The sequence below is a fragment of the Malaya genurostris genome, chromosome 2 (genome assembly GCF_030247185.1).
Source record: "Malaya genurostris strain Urasoe2022 chromosome 2, Malgen_1.1, whole genome shotgun sequence".
In the NCBI taxonomy this organism is placed as follows: domain Eukaryota; kingdom Metazoa; phylum Arthropoda; class Insecta; order Diptera; family Culicidae; genus Malaya; species Malaya genurostris.
In genome coordinates this window covers 253149509-253163338 of record NC_080571.1, presented here as the reverse complement: position 1 = coordinate 253163338, position 13830 = coordinate 253149509, and positions in this window count along the sequence as shown.

Genomic DNA, 13830 nt, shown 5'->3' with positions numbered 1-13830 from the left:
CAAATTTGACAGAAGAACTGGTCGAATAAATGAATCTAGAACGGCTTGCTGGGGATACGTTTGTTTCAGTTTCTGCTCTTTTATAGATCTTCCGTATAGAACTTCTAGCTGCTGAATTTGCTCTTACTTGTGGTTCTAAAGAATTGGATCAAAAGTCGCACTGTTTCGTAAAAACCATACATACCCAAAATTGAATACAACGGGTATTACGACATTTTGGGTAAATATTACTCCCTTTTGTTGACATTTGTAAATGAGTATGAAGTACCAAAGACATTGAAAATCTATTCATGCTTCACAGTGTTATATGTTAAAAGTTTAGATGTAAACAAGCATTTTAATGTATTTTACTCACCAACTAGAGCCTGATACGGCTCGCTATCTAAAACACTTTATTTTTTCCATCCTGAATTTTAGTAAAATTTGTATTGTATTGTATTGTAATTTCCAGGCGGATTTGACAATTAAATTATTGAAATATTTGAAATATCATATTAATCCTAAAAATTTAGAAATCCAAGACGACTGAAAACGATTTGTAGTGAATTCTTCAATTCATGAATGAATTTGAACATTGGATTTATGATTTAATCGGTTTTGTCCCCTACACAATTCCGTAATTTATTGCTTTCGTAGGTAATGTTATCGTTATTCGGATGTGTTGAACAAGCATGTCAGTTTTATCCGTATTCACGTGATCCAGTTATGTATCTGACATTACCCTCCCACCTTTTTTTACATTGCGCCGAAGCGCAAGATTGCGGTGTCGAGGGCTGTCTTTGGTTTGAAGATTAGATTGCGGTGTCGAGGGCTGTCTTTGGAAATTTTTTATTATACAAATCAAATTTTCTCTATATCATTCATCAATCGTTCCCTAGTGTGCCATTTGAGAAAATATCACTTCTCACTTTCCATACCGACGTCAGTGTTGCATTACTTTGGATGTGTATTTGAATAAGGTCTGCACTGAAATGTGCATCGAAACGGGAGCTCGGTTACAGTCCATTCCATTCCGAAACCATCAAAATTGTATGCCTATATAGAACATAAATACCTATTAGGTCTTGAGGCCAAAACACCAACCAAAATCATTCTACGTATCGGATACGTCATCCGCCGAAACAAGTTTCCTTTGTTCCTTCCGGTCGAACTTCGATCACATCAGCCTGTTTCAAAATCAATATGTGCTTTTGTCAAGTAGAAGAAACGTTTCAGTTCAATGACATACTACATCGGCCAACATCGGCTGCCACGGTTACCATCTCCTGGTACGGAACGGAATGCTTCAACGATGTATTGTGGAAAGGAAACGTTCGAAACTTGTCGAACAAAAAGTACACCTGTACCTGAAGCCAACGACTTCATCGACGGTGGAATTCGTTCCTGCAGAAAACTGTTCGGACGAACGATGAAACCATCCATTTCAACTATAATAGGCTTTCCCGGTGCCTCACGTGCTTGCTTGCCGGGGCAGGACAAATAATTTAATTATCGTAACGATAATTCGATAGGGTATCGGTATTCGGCCCAGGGGTGCTTGGCATGTGTCATACGAGTAAGGACTTTCGACTAAACAATACGACAAAACGGATGGCGGTACGTTTTCCTGGTGTTTTATTCTTGTTTTCAGTTTTTATTAAAGTTATACATTAGGAATGTATCAATATAATCATAATCTGGATATCAATTTAATCAAATGCATTGATATATAACTATACTGCTCACAGAAACACAATAAAACATGTAGAAATTCGCTGGTTATTGAAATTGTTAATTACATATTTTTTTGTTTATTTAAATACTTCATTTCGTGTTTATGAGTGTGAATGTGACTGCCATACTAATGCTTTATTTAAAACTGATATTACTCGTCACCATCAATGATTAACGACAAACGAATTGTATTTCACTTGTTTGACAGATAATTATAATTTTCCAACAAATTAGTATCTACGAATGGAAATTTTCTCAAAACTGACATTTAAACATCCTCAAAAATAACAAACATCATCATTTTTTTTTTGGCCAATCATCCTTACTGGCAACAAAGCCTCATTTTTTGGAGTCACGAAACAGATCAGCTCTGCTTTTTCAAATGAAAGTTCAAAAGCTAACCTTTCAACGGCAATCAAAACATCAACCGATTTACTTAAAATTTATTCCAAATTAGATATTTCTGAAAGTATAATATCATACAAGGTGTCGGGATGTTCTTCCCTTGTCTTCCACTGACTGAAAGTATCTCACCTTTCTCGCCTCAATTTCTGCTTCCGTCAACTAAGCGTACTTTCGCTCACTGTTTCTAAACTCCATTATCTTTTGGTACATAGAGTAGGACATAATTGGTACACTGTTCGTTTCATGAATGTGTGTTAAACATTTTATTTAAATTGTTTATCTTATTACGTTGGCCCATGTTTGTATTTAGTCGGTAATTTTAAGTTTGGTTACTTTCTCTAATCGTCATTGCTTCTGGATTTCACTTTTGTCTGTTACTGTTCGGCTTCATTGCTTCTAAACACAATTTCGCATTCACTATTCACGTTCCCATTCCGTCGATTTAATCGACATTCAGTCGCTAAGATCGGCACTTTTCAAGTACCATTCTCCCGATAAGCCTAGATGATTTTGATTTGCTTTTACAACTGCTCGTTCAGTTTTGTTTTAGTACCATATTGGATTCCACGGGTTTTTCTTACTCGGATTAGTTGTTGTTGATCTCCTATAAAATGTTCGTAAAAAACACTTACGAATTAGTGCAGCAGGTTTTGTATGTGTGTCTGATTCAATCTCGATTGCATGATTTCAACCCATTTGCGTGGCATTGTTTCACATCTCACGGTTAAAAATTTTACTAATGATTTTTTTATCACATTTGGCAGGAATCATTTTTAATATACTCTATATATATTAGTAATAACTCTTTGTTTTGTCTATATTGTTTCTGTTTATCATTGATTCTATATATGTGTAGGTTTTTTTCGCCTCAGTTCGTGTGTCCATTGAGTGATCAGTATATAGTATTGAGCGGAATCAGTCCGTGTCTGATTCGTTTTATTTTACTCGCTGGTTGCAGATCGATCTAATTTCATGATTATTAAAACAACTGGCGTTATGTGAGTTCCTACGTACATAAGAATTACATCAGTAATGAGCAAACCTTGTGTCACTCTCGTTGGGTTTAGTTTTTACCGGTACCGACGTTGAACGACGAAGATGAATCGCATTGGAAACCCACCAAGAAAAATATTCTATTCGCTAGTAAGCACTAAGGTGGACCAACATATTTTAATCCCAGCTCCAGTAAACTTTTCGTATTCCATTAAAACCCCATAGGAAGTATGAAAAATTTGAGCTGGATCGATGAAACTATATTTTTGTGCTCGCGGTTTAAAGTGTGTTAGGGGCTTCAAAATGTAGAAATTGAATTTCCACGAAAATCTTTCGACATTTATAGATGAAAACGTAAAAGCCTATTCGCACTATTCCGAGACGACCGGGACGGGACCATCCGGTACTATCCGGGATGTTTTGTTTCATCAGTGATGACTGAGCTGCCGGCGTGTGCATGCATTGAAATCCCGGATCCGGGATAAAATCCATTTGGTTGCCACCGATATTCCTCGCCAAGTTTTTCCCGGCGCCGTCCCGGGTAGTCCCGGATGGTCCCGTCCCGGTCGTTCCGGAATAGTGCGAATAGCGTTTAAGGGGCAAATCACTCTAAACTTTGTCTGAACCCAAACACCATTTTGCGGGCTTAGAAAAACTTCGGATTAACCGGTGTACGTAAATTTAAAAGGGATTGCACATGACTAAAAAAAGTGTAGGAGCGATTGCGTTGGATGAGCGAGTTTAGAAAAGTTCAATAGGAATCAAAAAAGTTTAGGAGGGACCATGCGGAACCAGGTGAGATTGTTTCGGATCAGATTTGTCTGAGTTAGTTTACAGTGTAGAGTGATTTTCCCCTTGATAAATCCCAGCAGCAATCCCAACAATTCTCAGTGGAAAAAAGGTTCGAAAACGCAACATTACTTAATAACTTGATATAAATCGAAGAATCTATTTTCAAAATATTAGTGATGCTGCAAAAGTGTCCGTAGAATCGAATTATGATAATTGAAGACTGACAGTAAAACTGTGAAGAAATTGAATACGTCTAACCGAAAAGTACCTCTGACATGTGAATAACTTCAATGAATCAATTTCTGTTACGTAGGAAAACCACCAATAGTTGGATCCTGTTTTACCACACATCATTTTCTTACTTAAGATTCTGGGGAAAAAATTAAAATAACAGCAAAAGGTTTGCAGCTGAAAACGCAACATTGATGTCGCATTATACCCAACTGAGGTTGACCAATAAGGTGAAATACAAACAAACAAACAACATTTTTAATTCATTTCTTATGCTTTATTTCAACAAAAAAGTTAGTAAATTTAAAGCACTACAAATATTGATTTTACAGTTCGTTCATTTAAAACTGAGTTTTCAGAGTAAATTTACTGTGCAATTGTTTGCCAAGAAATTGACATTATAGACAATAGACAACATGTTACTTTATGACGTGTACCTTTGAGTTAAGCTTGAAAAATTAACTCGTTCAGATACGCAATCCCAGAGAAAGTAAACAAAATGGATGCCAATTCAGGAAACGATTGCGATACCATTGTGGTTCTGTTGGCAGGAATCCCAACTTTGAACAAATATGTAGGCATAATTCTGTGTGGTGTTTCAATTGCAGGGTATTTCAAAAACGGCAATACGATTTCCTCGAAAAGGGGGTTACGGTTTCGAGTTCTGTCTTTGTGGTAGTTTTGTCGCGAATTACCATTTCGGCGAAGGATGGTTTTTATCGTATCAAAGAACGCTCTCTACCAACTCTTCACACGATTCAATCAGTGCCATCAAAGAAAGACGGATATCATCTCAGCAACAAAAAACCGGCATGATTCATTACACGTAGAATGCACACCAGTGCGATAGCGAATTTCTCTCGATGACCGGTCTGAGCATCACGAGTTAGCACGCTGCTATGGGGATTCTCTCTGAAGCAACAAACGGTCGCTTATTCTCGTTTTGCGATCCGATTCTATACGGGCAGTGGATAATTTCAATTTGATTCGATTTGATTTTCAAGGGCCGTGAAATACTCAGAGTATAAAGTGGTGCGAAGAAATGTAGAAAATTTTTCTCACGGTTAATGCTTTGAGAGACAAGAGTTCTTGTAGCATCTTCTACCGGATTGAAAATGTTGTGTACAATATAGAGAAATATCAAGCAGCTTCTGTCAAATTATCGGCAATCACCAACACTGATTTCGGCCATACGTTTTTGTCAGTTCTGTTCCAATTCGTTTGCCCATTGAGAAGTTCAAGGCGACCTTACGTCTCAAACAAACAAAATAAATCGATAATAGTGAGCAATTATATGGATTCCCGGACAAACTGAAAATGTCATCTAGGGAAAGCAAACCACAATCTGAGGAATCGGCGATTGTCGAACCGAATATATTGGGGGAAGAGCTGCAGTGTATAACAGATATTAGGTTTGAAATGCTCTTTTCGCTCAATGTAGAATTAGAAGTAGCTAATATTCGAGCTCGAATAGATATAATATCGGCAGGAAACATGGGTTCCTAGTTAGAACTGTTGATTTTCGTTTTTTCCCGAAAACCCGATCCGCTTGATGACTCGAACTCCGCCTGACGAATGCTGTGTATTGTTGCTGACAAGTAGTCGCAGAATTACCTTTCCCCTTGGTTAGTTTAGTAGTTTAGTAGGTCTCTGCTGAGAACTCTTCACCTAAAACTGCGTTTTAGTAGTTGATTCATATAATTTATCATCTTTATTTCAAACAGCTAACATTTCACTGAGATTAACACAAAATTGCTCCACACAATTCTCGAGCTCCGTAAAGTAAAATACCGAGACAAATCGGTAACACACAATTTTGTTGATTGCTCAGTCATCAATATTTTGTTTTCAGTGATTCATTTAGTAAATTTACTGATTTATCGGCAAAGAGCTTTTTTACTAAATTTACCGAAATTTCGAAATATGTGTTAGCTTTTGCCGATATTCGGCTAGGCAAATGTCTTAACGTTTTACATTTTCACTTGACACTACGCAGTCATTTCCTGACAAAATATTTCGGAGAAAATTACCGGTGATCATTAAAAAATGTTATTATTTCAAAGGGAACATGTGAGAATCTACGATGTATTTAGTAAGTATAATAACTACAAATAATTGTTGATTATATAAAGAAAGCTTCATTCCAGATCCTGCTATCTCTGTCGGGAAGTCATTATAGATTATGTCAAAGAATTTCAACGGAGTGTCAAGCAACACATGCGACAGTCGGCGTTTAGTCCAAACAATAAAAGGAAATATTTATCCCCAGAAATTTAAAGAAATCGAATTCTTTGTATACTTTCAATTACCCATCGTTTCGCGTTCTGTGTGGCATGTGGTACCGTATTGTTGAAACCACAAGTCAACCAGATTCAGGTCCTTAATTTTGAGCAATGAAATCTAGGAAATCATCGCACGATAGCGTTATTTTTGAAGAAGTACGGGGTAATGATTCCTTCGGATCATAAATCGTACCAAATGGTGCAATTTTCTGGATGTACCAAATACCAATTTGCTTATTGACGTATCCGTTCTAATAAAATGTAATTCATCGCTGAAGACACTTCAACTTTTCTAAGGCACATTCACCGATAAGACTACGCTGTGATGAATCCGTCAGCTTCAGTTTGATAAAGCTGCATTTTATACGTCTTCAAACCAAAATCCTTGCGAAAAATCTACCACGCAGCGGAATAATACGATTGCTGTGAAAAAACAGTTAAAAATAGAGCACCAAATAGAAAAAAATCACCCTTTAGTAGCATTTTATTGTTGTGGTATGGTTTACTCATCTCACAATTATCTTATTGTTCTCTACAGAGAACAGACATCCAAGTTCATACAAACTTTTCTAAGAAACCTGTGTACACCTAAACCTCCGTTTACGAAAACTTTTTTTATGTTATCTCTTTTTACATAACTCTTTCTACGAACAAAATCCCAAATAACGTAATCTTTTTTTAGGAACAACTTTTCCTGCAAATACTGATAATATTCGTTCTATAATTATCCAATATTTTATACATATCCAATAATACATACACATAAAGAAAACTTTTTTCACTTTGAATATTCCAAATAACATAAACTACCATCAAAAAGGGGCTGGGGTCCACTAGGAGATTGATAGTACCTATTAGCTCTCTCCGGACAGTACCAGCCTAGATGCCGTGTGGAATCCGGCGGAAGAAAATGAACCAAGAATAGATCCACTGGGTTCCTGCTTCCATGTCGTAGAAGGCGACAATTGCAGGAGTTTCTTTTTTCTTTCAGTTATCAGATATTTTCAACGTTTCACTTCTAATTACTCTATGTACTAAATTATCTCTTCATTCAACCTATAAATTTCCGTCTAGCTTCGGAGAAAATTTTTATTTAGAATGTTTTCTTCTTCCATGTTATTGATTGTTTTTCAGGATTATAAATTGAATGATAAAAATCAACTATTGCGCAAATCTGTTGATATTACGAAGTTAATAACAGAGATAACATATATCGGTATATGGAATGCATAGTAAAAAATATTTGATATTAATATTTCAAACAATAAATTTATATTTTTCTCGGTATCCGGCTGCCCAGATCAACTAATATAACCAATTAATAATTTTAATAAATAATTAAAATAATAAATCGGAAATAATAAAGAATCAAGACGCGTGTGAAATCTGTTGACCTTTATTTGGTGATTTAAAATGATTTTAAAACAACTGTTTAGAATATGTCAATGCAATGAATCAACTACACTGAAGTCTTTTTTATGCGAATTTACGTACCGCATAAAAAACGCATAACTCTGAAACTTCGCATAAAAAAAACCGCATAACTCTGAAACTTTGCATAAAAAAAAACCGCATAACTCTGAAAATTCGCATAAAAAAACCGCATAACTCTGAAAATTCGCATAAAAAAAGTCGCGTAAAAACCGCATAAAAAAGGACCTCATGTATTTTGTTTTAATCCTATTCACACGTTTATTTTGTATCACGTAATTTCATTTATAAAAAATAGGGAAGTTTTTATTCTTTACGCGGTAGTATTGCAAATTTTTCTTCAGTTTCCTCGAATAAGAGCTGTGAATGAAGACTTACCAAGACTTCAATATAGGATTTTGTTGAAACGTTCACTCGGGAAGTCAGTGAATTTAGTGGTGCATCCGAGCATCTTGAAACCGGAACATACTTTTTTTACGTCATGATTCGATTTACGAATCCCCGATTATTACGTAAATGGAGGTTTGGGTGTACAGCATATAAGTGAAAATTTGCACGCATGAATTTCCATTGCATGCAAGCTCGAATGCAAGAGTCCAAAAGGTATATTTTGATCAAGATATGTAAGCGAAATGACACAAATATGGTTGCTATGGTTTCTATTTCCATTGCAAATGTAAAGGTGAATTGTTCCGTTATGTTTGCCAATTGAGAAATCGCTGAAATTTATTAGAAGAAACGTGACATACTATACACACTTTTTTTTTGCAAATAACTGCTTTTTTTATGGATGTGCTTGAAAAAGTTAATGAAAATTGGACTTTTTGTATGGATCACCAAAGCACATTGCAGTGATTTTATTATTGCTTAAAATTTATTAGATAAACCGGCTCTGTTTAGTTTTAAGGATCTTGAGCTCTGTCAAATAAATCAATGAGAAAAACCCGTATTTGTACAGTCGATCGGTTGCAGCTAATGTAACACATAACAATTTTGTTTCATTTCTAACTTATTTAGAAGTTACGCTTCAAAAATATGAGCGATATTCCGTTTCAAAGTTTAACTGAAAACTCAGTTAAAGGGAAAATTAAGGTGAAACGGTTAAAAACACGATTCATGTGGTCATTAGAACTATTCTACTTAATATAAATCGATTTGGGTAACCGCGATCAGTTTCCTTTCGGAATGCGGAAGAAAAATTAACTAAAGAGGCGGTTTATGAAATAAAAAAATTGAATGAAACTGGTTAAATGAAGTGATACGCTCATTTCTACTATATGTTACTGGATCACTGAAATTTTGGTACGACACATTTGATCTGTTCCGGAAATGTAGATCAAAGTACACGGTTGCACAAAAGAACCGGACATATTTTGTTCTCCGGTTACACTGGAACCAAACAAGGGAGGTAAAAACCGAACACGGCATCGGAAAGTAGAAGAATAAAGGTTTATTTTCGCCTAGTAGCTTTCCATCATGGATCACTGGAGTGTCGATCATCGCGTTTTCATTTATAACTCGTTTTTGAAGAGTCAGTCGTACATTACAACTATTCTACGAGAATCACAATTTTTCGTAACTGTAGATGGTTCCATTTCGTGACTTCAGATGGTTTCCGAACTATCCACTACTGAAAATAAGGGCAGGTCCCCGAACTTCGACCGAGAGAGCCAAATACTGTTTCGATACAAGTTAAGACTTTGATCCACAATTATTAACAGGTCGAACTGAACACAAATTCTAGATGACATAACTTTCATGTAAATATTTGGTCATTGTTAGATGCCAAAATTAACTCACTCGTGATGATCAACGATTCTCAAGCGAAGTCATCGAAACTTGGAGCTCAAATCGAAAAATTCAATTGATTTTCATCCACATCGTTCAAACGCGGTACCGAGTTAGAATCTCGCCATTTTGTTTTATCTTCTTTTGTGTCGGTTGGTTTCTAGTTTGGATCACTATGCAGTTATGTTCCCCATTCTTGCTGAGTTATCGCTAAATTACCGGTCGATTTACTGTTTCAGAAATATTTAAATAAAATAAATTCAAAGTCCTCCGTTGTTTTTGGTACCAGTTTGCCGCTCATTGCTTGGCTTTTCCGTCGATTACCTGTAGCTGATGTAAATATCTCCGATGCGAAAACTGAAAAACTGTTTCCTAAGCTAACGTCTGTAGATGTATAGTTTTGTTTGGTGTTTTTAGCATTCATTGTGTTTCCCTTACTCTACTTATCTAAAAGTTGGACAACTAATATAGCTTTCGTTACCGGCGGCATTAGGACTAAACAACGAAACACACTCTTACTAAGAAGTATGTTGAATGCAATGAACGGTAGCTAATTATACTGCCCGCAGCCTCAGTGGACCGCTAGACGAACGTTACACATCAATTATATTTTTTCTATAAACTATAGATCTTGTTTCTGCTAGTTTGGTAACCACTTTTCGTTTGATAAGGTTTTTAGTTTTGTAATATTGAGATAGGAGGAATCATAAATCTCGAAATACACTGAAAAACATACACTTAAGATCATATTTATTTACCTATGGAATAACTTTCTGTTTGTATTAAAATTTCACAAATATATTTAATACTTCATTTCTGTTCTTTAGTCTCCTTTACTTGATAAATACTGCTATAAGAGATAATTCTAGAATGAAATCTATGCATACAATGTTTCATCGTAAAGATCTTTTTTTCTTCTTCTTGTTATAGGGGAAATGATAATGCATTTGGCTATAGGTGCTACCTAGACATGAAAGTAATTAAACTTTACGCAATCGTAAACGTTGAGTTGCTAAAATGTTGCTCGATCGAAATGGAAAGAGACTGAACTAGTAGAACTATATCCTAGTAATACGTATTATTTCTTTAAATTGTATAAATAGGCAGATACATACTCCGAGCAAAATATGGTTTTAGTACTAATTGTGAGAATTATGACAATCTTTTTTTCTCTGCTCTTTCATGCGAAATGATTTTATGAAGTGCGTTGACTACCGACAGAAAATGTATGTCCTTGTTGTTACTATCCTTTTCTATTTTGTTTTGTTTTTCGTTTGTCGATGAGTTTTGCTCCTATATTAAACATCAAATAGCAATTATAATAGTGCTTCTATCTTATTCAATCAATATGCTGGGAAATGGGTATATTCATATCAAAGTTCACTACAGGTGTTACTGTTACACAATATAAAATTGTTCTCTATATCGTTGTATGACATTGTTCTTATTATTTTGGTAACGTTCAATCATTCTCCTCGTCGTCACTTTTTGTGGTTCCCGTTTTCTAGTAATACTGTCGATTTCCCGTGAGCTTTAAAATACACTGGGGATCAGCATGCGGCAACGAAAATCGATAATGGGAAACGAAATCGAAACGATATGTTGTCGTATGAGTCGTATCTGTCAAACTGTTTATACTAATTGGATTACTTGTGTTCAACCGCTCGAATCAATATTTTACGGGCGAAGAACACGGCTAGCACAGCAACTATGTCTTTTCTCCTTTCTTGGTGAGCTTCTTCAGCTAATCACCAACGGACAACGAATCCACCAGAGTCGGTATTCTATCGGGACCACGGTAGTTCGCCTCGTGGCTGAAGGACGGAATCCAAGATCCCGTACGTTATACATACCTATCCAAAACCGAAAACTCAACTACATCACCAGAACCATGGAATGGAATAAAATGAAGAAAACTGAACGGCAGAAATAAATACAGTTGCTTTTAAATTGTTTTCAAACCAACAGTTCTGCATTACGATAAAGATTGTGACAACACAGCCTGTCACATGCGAAATCGCAACAGCAATAACGGAAGCATAAAATATGTCAACCACTGAATGTTAGATTGTGCCAAACAAGTCCGTCCGAGCTCCACGAATGAAATGATTTGTTAGATAGTAAGAATTTCTATTAACCTACTATCGTGCAACAATAATGCTCCAGGCGACCACCAGAGAATCATCGACTTGGTACCTACTTTTATCGATCTAGTGGGGTTCGAGACTTTTTATTTCAATTAGTTGCTTACGACAGCCATGTATTTTTCCATCTTTCCACCAACTGACGAATAAAACGTCGGAAAAACTGTTCGATGTGATCCAGCCGTGAAGCCATTTTTTCATGTCTTCATATCTAGTGAAGTGCTGTTCAGCAAGTTCGTGAGACATCGATATAAGCGCTCGGACACTGTCGTGCTGCAAAATTTCTCATGTCTTGTCAAGCATTCGGATCATTTTTCAAACAACGCTGGATTCAATTTCATCATTTGCTTTCGGTAGCGATTATTATTTACAGTTTCCTCTGGTTTGAAAAGGTTGTAGTGCAAGAAACCATTTTGATCCTACCGAAAGAAAAGCATCGTTTTGAAGTTAATTTCAATGGCTGATCATCATTTACTGCGCTTGTAATTTCCGAAATAAATCTATTTCTCTACCCTTTGTTTCAAAAATCGCAAGTAACATTTTGCTCACCGTTTTTTCTCTTTTCATGCTCTCTTCATTCAGCACATGAGTATCCCATTTTCCCACCTTCTAGATCTTTCCCATGAAATGTGTATGATCGAAAATTACATAGGGACTAACGTTCAAGCTTTCAACCGACGGCTCTCAGCCATTTGTTTTTTGAGTTTGTGTAAATTCTTCGCTCAACAATCCTTGTGATTATTTCATGGTTGATTATTCGCAGTATTGGTGTTTGCATTATTTTCCGATAGTCAATAATCATCCATTTAATGTTGGCCAAATTAAGACAAAATTTCTTCGTTATCCAAGTATTTTGTTAGATCTTCTAATTCAGCGTTTTTTCATTCTATAATCTCGTTTTGGTTCTTAACTTTCCAGTATAAGGCAGAATCATCTGCGAAAAGTTCCAACTTTCCCCTACCCAGACGATTTTTTATATCATTCATGTATATAAAGAGAACAATAGTGGACCTAAGAAACTTCCTTGAGGCACACCCAAATCGTTGTGTCGAATATTTGAGAAGAAGTTACCAAATTTGATCCTTTGTTTCGTGTTTGACAGATAATTCTTAAACCACTGTAACACAACTTCACGTAGCCCAATTTTATATGATAGTCTTAGCAACTGCGCTCTGTCAATTGTCTCAAATGCTCTATTGAAATCTAAAAAAATCGCTACAGTGCATTTAACACCTTCAAAATTACACTTCCAATTACGCAAAAGAAGTTTCCTTTGAGTGATTTTTTCTAAAACCTGAGTTTTCCGCAATCAAAAGATTATTCGAATTTCAAATCTTAATAACTGTTCTTTGACTATAACTTCCAATATCTTCTCTTGCAATTCCAACATGTTGACAGGTCTGTAAAGCGTAGCATCTCTCGTATTTATTGTCTTTGGAATTGGAACAATAGTCGACACTTTCCACGATTCAGGCACAATTCCTGTTGTCAGACTTTTATTAACTATTTAGTCACGGAAAATTGTATCATTTCCATGTGATGATGAATTCACTGTATTCTTTATCATAATAATAATTTACTTTGAATTTACAATGACATTTGATTCCCGAATATCGGAAGGATTCTTATATCGTTTTCGTTTGATGCTAAACCTAACCCAGTTTCCACCCTAACTGCTGTCAAACCGTTTGTTTGATGCTAGTTTCGAACCTAGTTTCAACGTTGTTAAATTGAAATTCGAGTCAGTTTCGAACCTGATTTTTTTATCAGGCTTGCTCTAACCCCCGTTGCCATGTACGAACCAAACACATTAATGACATTAATGTCAAATGGTCAAATTACAATGGTTCTGTTGAACTATAATGGTCAAGCTACGCATAAAAAAGTGTATTGTCTAGATTTTGTTTGTGAAAGTCGATCTCAAAAGACGTTAAATTACACCCTTTTTCCCAAGTGAGTAAATCATGAATACACGCTCATTGAACATAACTCCTGATTTGAGTTTCGATTACTAATATTCATAACCTGGAACAATATGTCAAGATTTGGGT